This window comes from Alnus glutinosa, chromosome 2 (genome assembly GCF_958979055.1).
Source record: "Alnus glutinosa chromosome 2, dhAlnGlut1.1, whole genome shotgun sequence".
Taxonomy (NCBI): Eukaryota; Viridiplantae; Streptophyta; class Magnoliopsida; order Fagales; family Betulaceae; genus Alnus; species Alnus glutinosa.
This window is the reverse complement of record NC_084887.1, coordinates 29,407,216-29,419,043: the sequence shown is the minus strand read 5'-3', so window position 1 is coordinate 29,419,043 and position 11,828 is coordinate 29,407,216. Positions and strand designations below refer to the sequence as shown.

Here is an 11,828-nt window from a genome sequence, read left to right as displayed (position 1 = left end):
TGTGTATATCAGTTCAAAATGATCCATGAGAAAACACAGAAAGCTTGCTTCATTTTGGATTTTGCCAAGCTCAATATATACTACTGTAAAAGGATGCAAGTATAAGCTTAACTATCAAGATTACCAATTTCCGTTTCAAATCTGTGATTGTCCGCTGTCTCTGATAAGCAAAAAACTTCAGCGACTGAGACAAAGAAAAAAAAAAAAGGGTTGTTCAAATCAAAGTCACTAACCACATGATGACACAAAGGGATTGACATAAATACTCAGAGAACCAGGAGATGGTGAAATGGTGACAAAGCAAGAACTTCACTTACTCCAATTCTCTGCATCTCAAGGGATCTATGTAATGCTTCTCTCTTAGTTAGAAGATTCTCGGGCACCGGTTTCAGAGGCCGTCTGTAGTTCTTCCCACGGTAAATAATTATAGCATGACCATCTTTTAGCTTGTTCACTGAAACTAGAATTCCACCACTTTCTGCTTCAAGCAATGTAGCGGCCGGTATAAATGACCTGTCGAAACAATCTCTGCATTGTGACCACCTTGGCTACTTCTCTGTACTTCCAGTGTTGATGCAAGCCTTCTATTACACCATCGAAGACGCCACGCCTGCCTGAAACCAACATTAAAACAAATATGTGTGAGCAGAGAAAGTAACTTAATACAACTGGGCAGCAACTAAAACTGCTTGTTCTTAATACAACTTCCACACGGAATTCTTATGTCCCTTCATTACTTTCTTTAAGAAAAAATATGGCCCAAAGCTACTTGATGGCAACGAAGAAGGACTTTTCATCTCAATTTTAATTTTTAGAAAACCAGCGAGAGGCACTGTTAACAAAGAATAGCATATGCCAGAGTGGGCTAAATCCCACAAGATATGCAAGCAAACATTTAATACGACAAAGATCCTCAGACTGGCTTTACAATCTCTAGTTTTTTACAAGCTGATTACCGTAATATCTGATATTCAAGTAATGATGTTACAATATACAGATCAACTCAGAACAGCATCTATTGAGATAGTTGACGCTATCTACTTTCAAATTACAGCACCAGAAACTAACTTTACTACTAACCCAGAAAATGATCACTCTAAAACAAGAGGCTGTTCCACATATTCAATAAGAGAGAATTAAAAAGCAAAGGAACTTGACATAGAAATTGGTGGAAGAATTAAAGGATTTTGTCATGAGTGCAGCACTGCCCCAACTTTCTCTAACAATCATCTGCAAATTGTTAAAACATCTCTTCCGGAGCAGAAAGGTCCATGGAAAAGCACAAAGGTCTACGTGCTCAGCAGTAGACCATCTATAGGCTATAGCAGTGATTACTGAGCTCGGGATGTTGATTTCAGATCTTAACAGGTGAGTATTTTAACGCAAAAGTAACAAGAAGCGAGAAGAGCTCACAGGGTTACTCATCAATATGAAACTACATATAACGAATATAACATTTTTCTGCTATGAAACAGAGCATACAAACGAAAAAAGAAATAACTGGGATGCAGCATGCTTAGGCAGAAACAAAAGAAAACTTGGACTACTTTTTAATTGTGAGAACACATTTTTTGGGCAACTCGTTATTAAGTATATCATGCACACAAATTATTATCACCCAATAAGCAACTCTAATACCAAGAAGAAAACTTACTTCCAGTCTTGATAATTGATATTGGACCAATCAATAGTTTAAAACTTAAGACACCTAAACAAGAATTCTAACTACCATAGAGAACAAAGAATACAGGATAGAGCTACTATGCATCTAGACAAGTCTTTCATTACCAAGCACTAAACAACTATCCATCTTCAGTCCCATTTTCTGGTAACATTTTCTCTCCAATCTGTTATCATTTCCTGGTCTGCATCCTGTTCAGCAGGTGCCCATGCACCATTCAACTTTGATAACTCCTTCATCGACTTCTCTATCTTTACATTAAGCTGTCAAATCCACAATGGATCTTTCACAAAAAGCAGTGTAATGAAATAAGATAACAGGGAAATCAAACCTATAATAGACCCTTACAATGAAAAGCTTGCGCTCTTGCTCTTTTAGTTCCCTCCCTAATCTTTGCTTTTCGGCTTCCAATTTGATTTCTCCCTCTGTATTTCTATTTTTCAGGTCCCGGAACTCTGTTTGGATATACTGGGATTCTGATAAAGTTCCAGATGTGCTAGTGTTTTCCATTGATCCATTATCCACACAAATCGCTTCAATTGCTTTCAGCCGTGCACCTTCTTCATAAAGTTGGCATCTTTTGAGCTCGGTTTCTCTCTCCACTATTAAATTTTCAACTCTGCCAGGAAGATAGTCCTTGCCTCTATAAAGTATCATCAGAAACTTATTACGCAGCAAAAGAACTCCTCCTGTAAGATGCTGCAATAGTATTCAATGGTCAACTACTTGTATATCCACGGACATAATGCATAGGCAAGTATAGATAATCAGCATCACAGACATAGCTTATGGATCTAGGTGCATAGGCGAGCATGGCTTCAACTTCAAGTCATTAACAGCCTACCCCATGATCCTTCCAGAAGCCAAACTTCTAAATTCAAGTCTAACAGCCTATCAATAGAGGTGTTCTTGTTTTACTTATAAAAACAAAATCAATAGAGGTGTTCTTGTGCTCAGATCACTGTTGAATTATTCTAGCAGCTACCATATGCTGTGCTGCAATGCTGTGGTAATTCAACCACCACAAACATGAATCAGCAGCGATGGTGCTTGGACAGGGATGGTATTCATGTGAGGGAGATCAAGAGGTGGAGCCACCTTGCCCCCAAAGGTGGCCATTAATATGCACCTACTGTCACCTGAAGATGACATGCCTGTTAAAGCCTGCCAATGATTAAGACAGGCAGACTTTCCCCTTTTATATAAGAAACTAGGGGTGTAAGATGAGCTCGGCCACTCGTCAGCTCGGCTCGATTCGGTTCGGTTAAACTCGATTCGGTCTCGGCTTGAATAATAAATGAGCCGTTCGTGAACACAATAATATATTCGAATATTAAACGAGACATACTCGTATAAACTCGGCTCGATTCGGATAGACTCGGATAAGCTTGTATAAACTCGTATAACTTCATTTTTACAATTTTTTCTTACTATTATTTTAATTTTGTAATAAGAACATCTTAAGTAAAAATGAATCATTATCCAAATATGATAGATATAGCTTGAATTATTGTTGTGAGTTTAATTTTATAGATTTGTGTGTACATAAGTGTGTTTGTGAGTATGTGTGGTTATATGTGTTTGTGTGCACACATGTAATTTGTGTATGTGCATAATAAATTTATATACATACATATAAACTCGAGATTATATTATTTAAGATTCAAGTTAATTTATTTAATGAACTCAGATGATAAAATTTTAATAAGACTTGATTAATTAATGATTAATATGGATTTATGAAAATATAAACAATCATGATATTTACTTTATATAAGAAATAAATAAGTTAATTGAGCAGCTCGTGATAAGATCGAGCTCGACTCGTATTCGAAATAAAATTAAACGAGCCAAGCTTGAACAGAATATTTCGTTCGATGATAAATTCGAATTCGACTCGTGTTCGAAATAAAATTAAATGAGCCGAGCTTGAACATTCAATACTCGATTCGACTCGGCTCGAATACAGCCCTATAAGAAACAGAACAAATACATAGACCTGACCTATCTACAGCCCAAAAGTCCATGTTACATCCAACTTGCCTTGAGTTCATATGCCATTTGCTCATTGTTTGTATTTGGGATTCCCCACTTCAGAGCAATCTTCACAATAAGACTTTTCTCCCAAAGTTTTAAGATGGCTGCAGCTAAGCCTTGAAGTTTTCTGTTTTTCCCTTTAACAATCAAAGGAAAACTGGAATTAAAGTCTTGATTACACAGATAAGCGCATGCACGCCACTAGCATGACCCAGAATATGTAGTATGATGGAAAGATTCAAATTTAATAATAAAAGTATAAATTATGTGCCTGAAATAGACCCGTCATGATCATTCTCCGTCTTTTTCAAAATGTTGATACGTTTGTATTATTTATGAAGACAAATTTTCTCGTGATGGATTATATTATATTTATTGCAATTTACATTGTTATAGTATAATTACAAAAGAGCAAAGTTTGTTTATGATATAGACAGGTAAAACCAAGTACTCAGGTCCGTAAGTGTCACATTGATATTCAGGAGTATATTTCTGGAATGTCACCAACAAAGTCCACAAGGTATATTCAGAGGTAAGGACGAATCGAAGTAATTCATTTAAATGGCAGTGACATGTAGATTGGCTATTGTACATATATTTTATTCTTAGTCCCTGAGTCTGGACTCTGCAATAGTACTAGGTTTAAGGATGAACACATTGAATAGGATAGACTCTATGCCACACTTGCTCAAAATTTAACCTCACGCCAGTTAAGATGTTTTCATGTCTAATGCACAAATGAGATTACTAAACTCATTTGTTACATCATATACTAAATCAGGCAATGGGTATGCTCGAAAAGTTGTTGATGGTACATGAGAATCCACTACTCTGCTACATCCGAAATATTCAGAAGATGTCTAAACTTGATAAAACACTTTATTATGATTTCCAAAATCCAGATTTTTGTTTTATGTTCCTCAGTCAAGCTCTTGGTCTTGGAGGAAGTTATTGAAGTTAAGAGTGGAAGCAAAAAAAAAATGCAATTTGAGTAGGCAATGGTAGGAAGATCCATCTCTGGACTGATTGGTGGCATCCAAGTGGTGTTTTGCTTGATGAGTCTGGTTACCAAGTAATCTATTATGCTCATAGTCGTCTTGATGCTAGACTGTCTACGGTTATAACGGATGGTGAGTGGTTTTGGGGGCCGGCAAGGTCTGATTCTCTTGTGGAAATTTATTGTAGTGCTGATACTTGGGAAGCTCTTAGAGATAGACATCCGGATGTGGAGTGGTGGTATGGTTTCCTTTAGCAATTCCAAAGCATGAATTCATTTTATGGTTGGCTATGCATAATGCGTTGTTGACTGGTGATAAAATGCTTAGTTGGGGTTATTAGGGGGGAGACAAAAAAAAAAAAAAAAATGTATGTTCTGTAGGTATGGAGTAGAAGATAGAGACCATCTTTTCTTCTTTTGTAGCCACAGTAGAAGAATTGTAGCTACAGTAGAACTTGGAGGTCAATTCTGCAGCTTTGTGGTATGGCTAGTCCTATTTGTTGGGATGATGAGATTCTTGAAGGGCTGCAGAACTGGAGAAGGAAAGTTTTTAAAGCTCATGTATGTAGGCTAGTATTTGGAGCTAATGTCTATCATATTTGGCGTAATAGAAATGCTCTTAGACATAGTAATAATCCTTTGTCTGAAGAACAGCTGCTGCAGAAAATAAAAGGAGATGTAAGATGTCGGGTAATGGGGAAAGGAAAATTCAAAAGGACTAAGGGAAATGAGAGTATCTGCTGTGATTGGGGTATTGACGTTCAGATTTTAGTTTAGTTTTGTTTCATTGTTGTAAGTTGAGAGTTGTTTTAGTTTGTAAGACTTTGAAGTTTGTTTCTTAGTCTGTTTTCTGCTGGTTCTGCAGAAATGTACAGATTTTTTTTTGTTTGTGGTTATAAAATTGGCTTATTCCTCCAAAAAAAATAAAATGATATGTTTCCTGAAGATCATATTTTCTGGGGAAAAACTGACATATGACAGTAGGCAAGGTAATACCAAGGACAAAATGAGTAGGTAAAGGGTGAGCAAGCTTCCTCAAGTATGTCAATTCATCATTTGCCAGCTTTGCTCTAGCATGCGGCGGACAAAGCCTAAAAGGAGGCGTAAATCCAGGAACCACTTCAGGAAGTAAGTCCGCATCTGTTAAACTATGTAATGCCCCAGCTAGCAATGCAGCAACAATTCATGATGCAGTAGCCACCTCATCAGCAGAACATGATGTAGCAGCCACGGCAGCACCTCTTGAAGAGGACCAATTCACATGCAGCCACGATTCTGAAGATACTGCAGCAATAAATGAGTCTGCAGCCAGCAAAGGAAAATATCACAAGACTTGGGGAAAGGATCAGCCAGCTACAATATTACCTAATCAACATGCAGCCGCATATCTCGTTGTGATGAATGCTATCAAAGGAAACCAAGATCGGCAATATGGAAATCAGCAGACCAATTCACTGTCAAGGCAATCAACCCTTTTTGGAAAGCAGCACACACCCGTAAATCATGGACTGCCGTGCTCATCAAGGCTAATACAAATAGAATGGGGACACCACAGAAGGAAAGACTTGGAGGAGACCGTTGGAGCATAATTATGACTTCAATCAATCAGAATTATATTTTGTATTGCCTCATAAGTGTATCATATTTTTCTTTTCTGATTCTATGTAAAAATCGTATATAAGCTGTACTGGTTTACTGAATGAATTAAGCAAAAGCTTCCACATTTCTTGTCTTCTTTTAGCATCTACGGGCAAAGGCTTGCGCATCCACCAGTCAATGAAGCGGGGTCCCAAGCCATCCAACAATCTATCTGTTTCCCTCTCATAAAGAGATCCACTATTTGGTTGGCTATTCAAATCCTCTTATAAAAAGACAGCACTAGGTAAAGTCTTCCCCTCACTTTCCTTTCAGCACATCTTTTCATCTAAACCACTTTCCATGGAGTTAATTTTGTAATAAGGCACCCCTCGACTGCCAGCAACCCCTTCATGCGTCTTTAAAGAACTATTCAGAGATGACTGATACCCACATCCTTGATAGACAACGAGAGTATTTTTCTTACTCCAAACAACCAGGCCTCCCGTCTTGATCTGTTTTTACAAAAATAATTACAAAAGCAACCATCAGAAACAGTAAAACAGATATATATATATATATATATATATATATATATATATATATATATATATATATATATATATATATATATATATATATAATAAAAAATGATGACATCTAAAATGAGGTAGCAGCATGACAAGGAATTAGGAATTTCAACCTACCAAGCTACCACGAATTATAAAAAGCAGTATCTAATTATATGAAATAAAAAATTTCGCCCTAAAATTAGACATCTTAATGCAGACAAATAGAAAAATATCACAATCTCAGTAGTCAAAACCTCCAACAAGAATAAGTAGCTGCAATCCAATTGAATCTTAACATTTGCTTGTTCGTAAAGAGCACATCCATCAATCTACTGATCATAAGCCTCTGTTTAAACAAAAGAGACAAGATGAAGTATAGTAAAAAAGAGTAATATATATACAAAGCACATGTTCGTGTGGCAGAACAACCAGAGGGTAAGTTGCTAAGCCCGAAGAATTTTCTGTAACGTTAGGCGGCTCAACTCCAGTTTATGTACCAAGCACCCAAGTCACTTCGAAATCACTACAAATTTCTGTCTTTTTCTATTCCTCTGAAAGAGTAGTCAATGTACACAAATAAGTAGTAATCTTCCTTCTATCAGAAATTTCAAATACCCAATTCTGTACCAACTATATAAAGCCATTTCAATCAGTCCTCTAAAAAGATTTCTCCCTTGTTTTTTATTTATTTTCATAGAACTCAATGTATATATCAACAACTATCTATAGCTGTTTACAACTCAATGTATCAACAACTATCTATAGTTCCTCAAGTTTGGACAAGTTATGCAACACAAGGGGACTCTACATGTCATTGCTGTTTCACTAATTACAACTATCAACAACTATCTATAGTTCCTCAAGTTTGGACAAGTTGAGGAAGAAGAAGAAGAGATTCAAGTCATAGCTTTTTCTATTTGAGGGTAGGAAAGCATGTGAAAGGTAGATGCAGCACAAAGACAATAAAAGATGATTAAAGCATGTGGAAGCATGTGTAAATAAAGATAATTAAAGAAATATTCCAAGACATCATTTTTGACTTCTCGTGGAAAATCTAAAAGCATTAATGACACCGTCAATTTCTGCATCGATTAATACGTACTGACTTGTGCAGAGACTTGGCTTCACCCTCCGAAAAGTTTTTTCCTTGTGTCTTATTCTCCATTTGTTTCGACGAGAATTGGTTTTCGTAGTCAAAATATTTTTTAAGAAAATGATTTTTTTGAAAATATTTTTTGATGTTTGGTTCGCACGAAAAAATAACAAAATGCAAAAATCAGAGTTCGACAAATGTCGCCAGAATCCGACAACATTCGATCGCCGTTGACGGAATCCGACAAGAAAGTTTGACCGAATCCGGCCAAAATGCCGGATTCATGCCGGAATCCTCCGGATCCTGCCGAATCAATGGCCGGATCAGGTCATATCCGGCCGGAGCCCTGCCATTTTGGCCAGATCCGGTCATATCCGGCCGGATCCTGGCCGTTTTGGCCAAATCCAGCTGGATCAGTAGCCAGATCCGGCCGGATCCCTGCCGTTTTGGCCAGATCCAGCCGGTTTGGCCTGAATTCGGCAATTTTCCAGCCGAAATTTGGTCCGCCAGTGACAGGATTCCGGTGACCTGATGTTGTCGGACTCCGGCGCCGACTGGATTCCGACGACCGACAATTGCTAAATTCTGACAATTGGATATCAAACGTGCGTGTAAAGACGAAGAGTTTAATTTCGAAAAACGATTTATGATTTTAAAAATCGTAAATCGTTTTCCGAAAATTAAAGAAGTTTTTACGATTAAGCCGAAAATAATATTCGTTGAGCATTATTTTCACCCTTACCAAACACCGTAAAATACCGAAATCATTTTACACCGAAAAAAACAAAGCAAAGTGCTTTCGCTTAGAGTGCCTTTTTCTTCTCCACACAAAACATGCATATATAGGATGGATGACCAGTTGGGACACAAGTTCTTAATTTCTTGCTTGAAACCGCTTTTCCACCGTCTACATATGATTTTGACTCTCTCTCTGTCTCTCTCTTTGTCTATGCTGATATGCAATTATGCATAGCATAGTTATACAGTGTGGCATTTTCCTTGGTCTTATTCAAATTTTATAACATGGGTTCAAGCAGACCATCGTCCCCTCCTTACTTGTTCATGTTCACATCCTTCCTCTTCATCTCCATACAAACTTCTTCTTGTGTTGGCAACGAGCGATATGTTAACTGCAACAGACCGTTTCTATGCGCCACATCCCAAACCCTACATCCGATATTGCCGCTCACTGTGCCACCGCCGCAGTTGATGGTGCCATCACGACAGTTGGCTGAGTCACCACAAGGTCAGCTGGATTTTCTGCCTTTTATTTTCTTTTAATTTATTCCTTTTGTTATGTTTTTGTGGTTGCTGAATAATGCGTTTGGCTTTCTTACCAAATTATGAATTATATTAGTAAATCATCAATCCAAGGAGTTTAACGTCCCATAATATTGCGCTTGCTAGTCTAACTTGGTTCCGGTGTTTAAACAGCTAGCTTATAATTATTAACCTAAGCTTGGATTCAAAATTAGTTTTCGTTAAAAAAATAAAAATAAAATTGCACGACGTACTCTTGTAGCCGTGATTTTAATTAAGTGCAGTACTAATTATCCTGCTCTCTGGTAGAACTCCTCACCTTAAAAGTTGATTTGAAATTGCATTAAAGAGTTTAAAAATTGCTTTTAATAAAAATTAGTTTATAATTATTACCCGTGCGTGCTGTTTTGCCAATGGCCGGTGTAATATTCTTTCGTCAATTGACTTACTTAAATTTTTTTAAAAACTTACTAATATTAACTTTATATATATATATATATATATATATCATTAAATGCATTGACCAAATTAAGAATGATACACCTATTTTAATGTGGGCCATATCAACTATCAATCCGCATGTGCTGCTTTGCCCCATAGAGACTCGATTTCGGTCGAACAAACACAAGTTCGATCTATAGAACTTTTCAAGAATTGTTTTAATTAGAGAAAAGTACACATAACGCCCTCAAATTATTAATATATTGTCAATGTCCTTTCAAACTATCAATTATGTCGATGTCACTTCCTAAACTATCAAAAAATGTCAATGTCCCTCTAATGACGAAAATACCCTTAATAAAATTATTAAAATAAAATAAAAGTAAAAAAAATTATTAAAAAGAATATAAATTAACAAAAATTTATGCAATAATAATAATTATTATTATTATAATTAAAAACTTGTCTTCTTTTTTTAAAAAAAAAAGAAAAAAGAAAAGAAAAAAAGAAAAAAAGAAATTGTTTTTATAATTGTTTTTTTTTTAAAATATAATTTTTTTCTGTTTTGTTAATTTAATAAAAAATTGGTTTTATTTTTTTTTTCGTTTTTTTTTTAAAAAATTGTTTTTATAATTTTCAGTTATTTTTTCGTTTTTCATTTAATTTTTTAATTTTTTTTAAAAAAAAATTTTTTTTTTTTTAGTTTTGAATTTTTTGTTATTTGTTTTTAGTTTTAATTTTTTTTTTCGAATTTGTAAGGACATTTTTATCTTATTTAAAAAAATTTAAAGTCATTTTTGTCTTTTTATTGGTCTTAACGAGGGGGGACATTGACACATTTGGTAGTTTGAGGGGAAACATTAACACAATTGGTAGTTTAGAAGGTATAATGACAATTGAGTGATAGTTTAAGGAGAGTAAGCGTTATTGTAAGAGAGATTCAAGTGTCATTCTTGTAAAATTTGTATTTTTGCTTAAGCAGCTGTTTTATTAAGCCAAAACCTTCTGGTTTAGAGAGTTGGTGGGTCTTATCCCTTACTTTCAAGTTGTAAGCCTTTGAGCTGTTTGCAGAATTAATGATAGCACATATTATTTGTTAAAAAAAAAAAAAAGTTTAAAGGAAGCATGCGTACTTTTCTCTTTTAATTAATTAAAATCAAACATTTGATGTCAAGCACTCTAGAACGCCAACGAGCTTAATTTCTTATCTCTTAATCGCATCAAGAATTTTCTTTATTTTCATCAACGAAATAGTCAACTTAGTGAGTGTGCATACTATATATTAAGAGCTTTTAAATTTGGGGATGAAACTTAAGTGGCATCCAAAGCGTATGATTTGTGGCCGTTTCAAGAGAAAGCAAAAGAGAAGTAATATAACAATTGGTTTGACCGACCAACTATAATCATAATTTTCATAATTTGTATGAGGTTTTCAGTAACTATTTCTTGTCATGAGATTTTTTTTTTTTTTTTTTTTTTCCTTTACTACTAATTAGATCTGTAAATAAGTTGCCTGGTCTTCTATTTTATACGTAAAAGTCGTAAAGTCTTCTCTTAATATAAAGACTTCTAACTAATTAATTTTATTTTCTTATTGCTGGAACTGTGACACGTTTCTGAGGGAAGTCAAATTACCGTTGGTATAATGCGATGATAACCTTATTCAATAGAAAAATGATCCCTACACTCATTTCTCACAACAGCCCCACAACAAGCTGACGTGGTTGGTAGTATTTTATTATTTTTTTACAAAAAGAAAACAAAACAAAATAAAAAAAAGTAATAAAATATTACCAGCCACGTCAGCTTGTTGTGGAATTGTTGTGAAAAATGAGTGTAGGGATCATTTCTCTATTCAATATCTACTAAATATTTCTTGACCTCTTTCTTGTCCAAATAATGAAAAGCCATTCCCTCGTATTCATGCATGTGTGTTCGAAGCGTATTATAATTTCAGAAGTATATATATTATTTTCGTCTAGCTACTTTCCATATAAAGTGTAGTTTAATTGATTTCTTTCTTCTTCTTTTTTAATCCTTGTTTCTTTGTCAAATTCCTCTTTCTCCCACCTTTTCAGCAGTCTTTCAATCAGCTTTTCTAATTGTTATTTTCAACTAGGTTATACAATTTCTTTATCATTATGTGAATTTTGTTCTTTGTGCCTCAGTTTC

The 11,828-nt window shown here is 35.2% G+C and overlaps 1 pseudogene; it reads right to left on the bottom strand.

Moving 5' to 3' along the window:
• The window catches only part of LOC133860469 (chloroplastic group IIA intron splicing facilitator CRS1, chloroplastic-like), a 16,133-nt pseudogene extending 8,106 nt beyond the window's left edge, over positions 1-8,027 (bottom strand).
• Between the last annotated feature and the right edge of the window lie 3,801 nt (positions 8,028-11,828).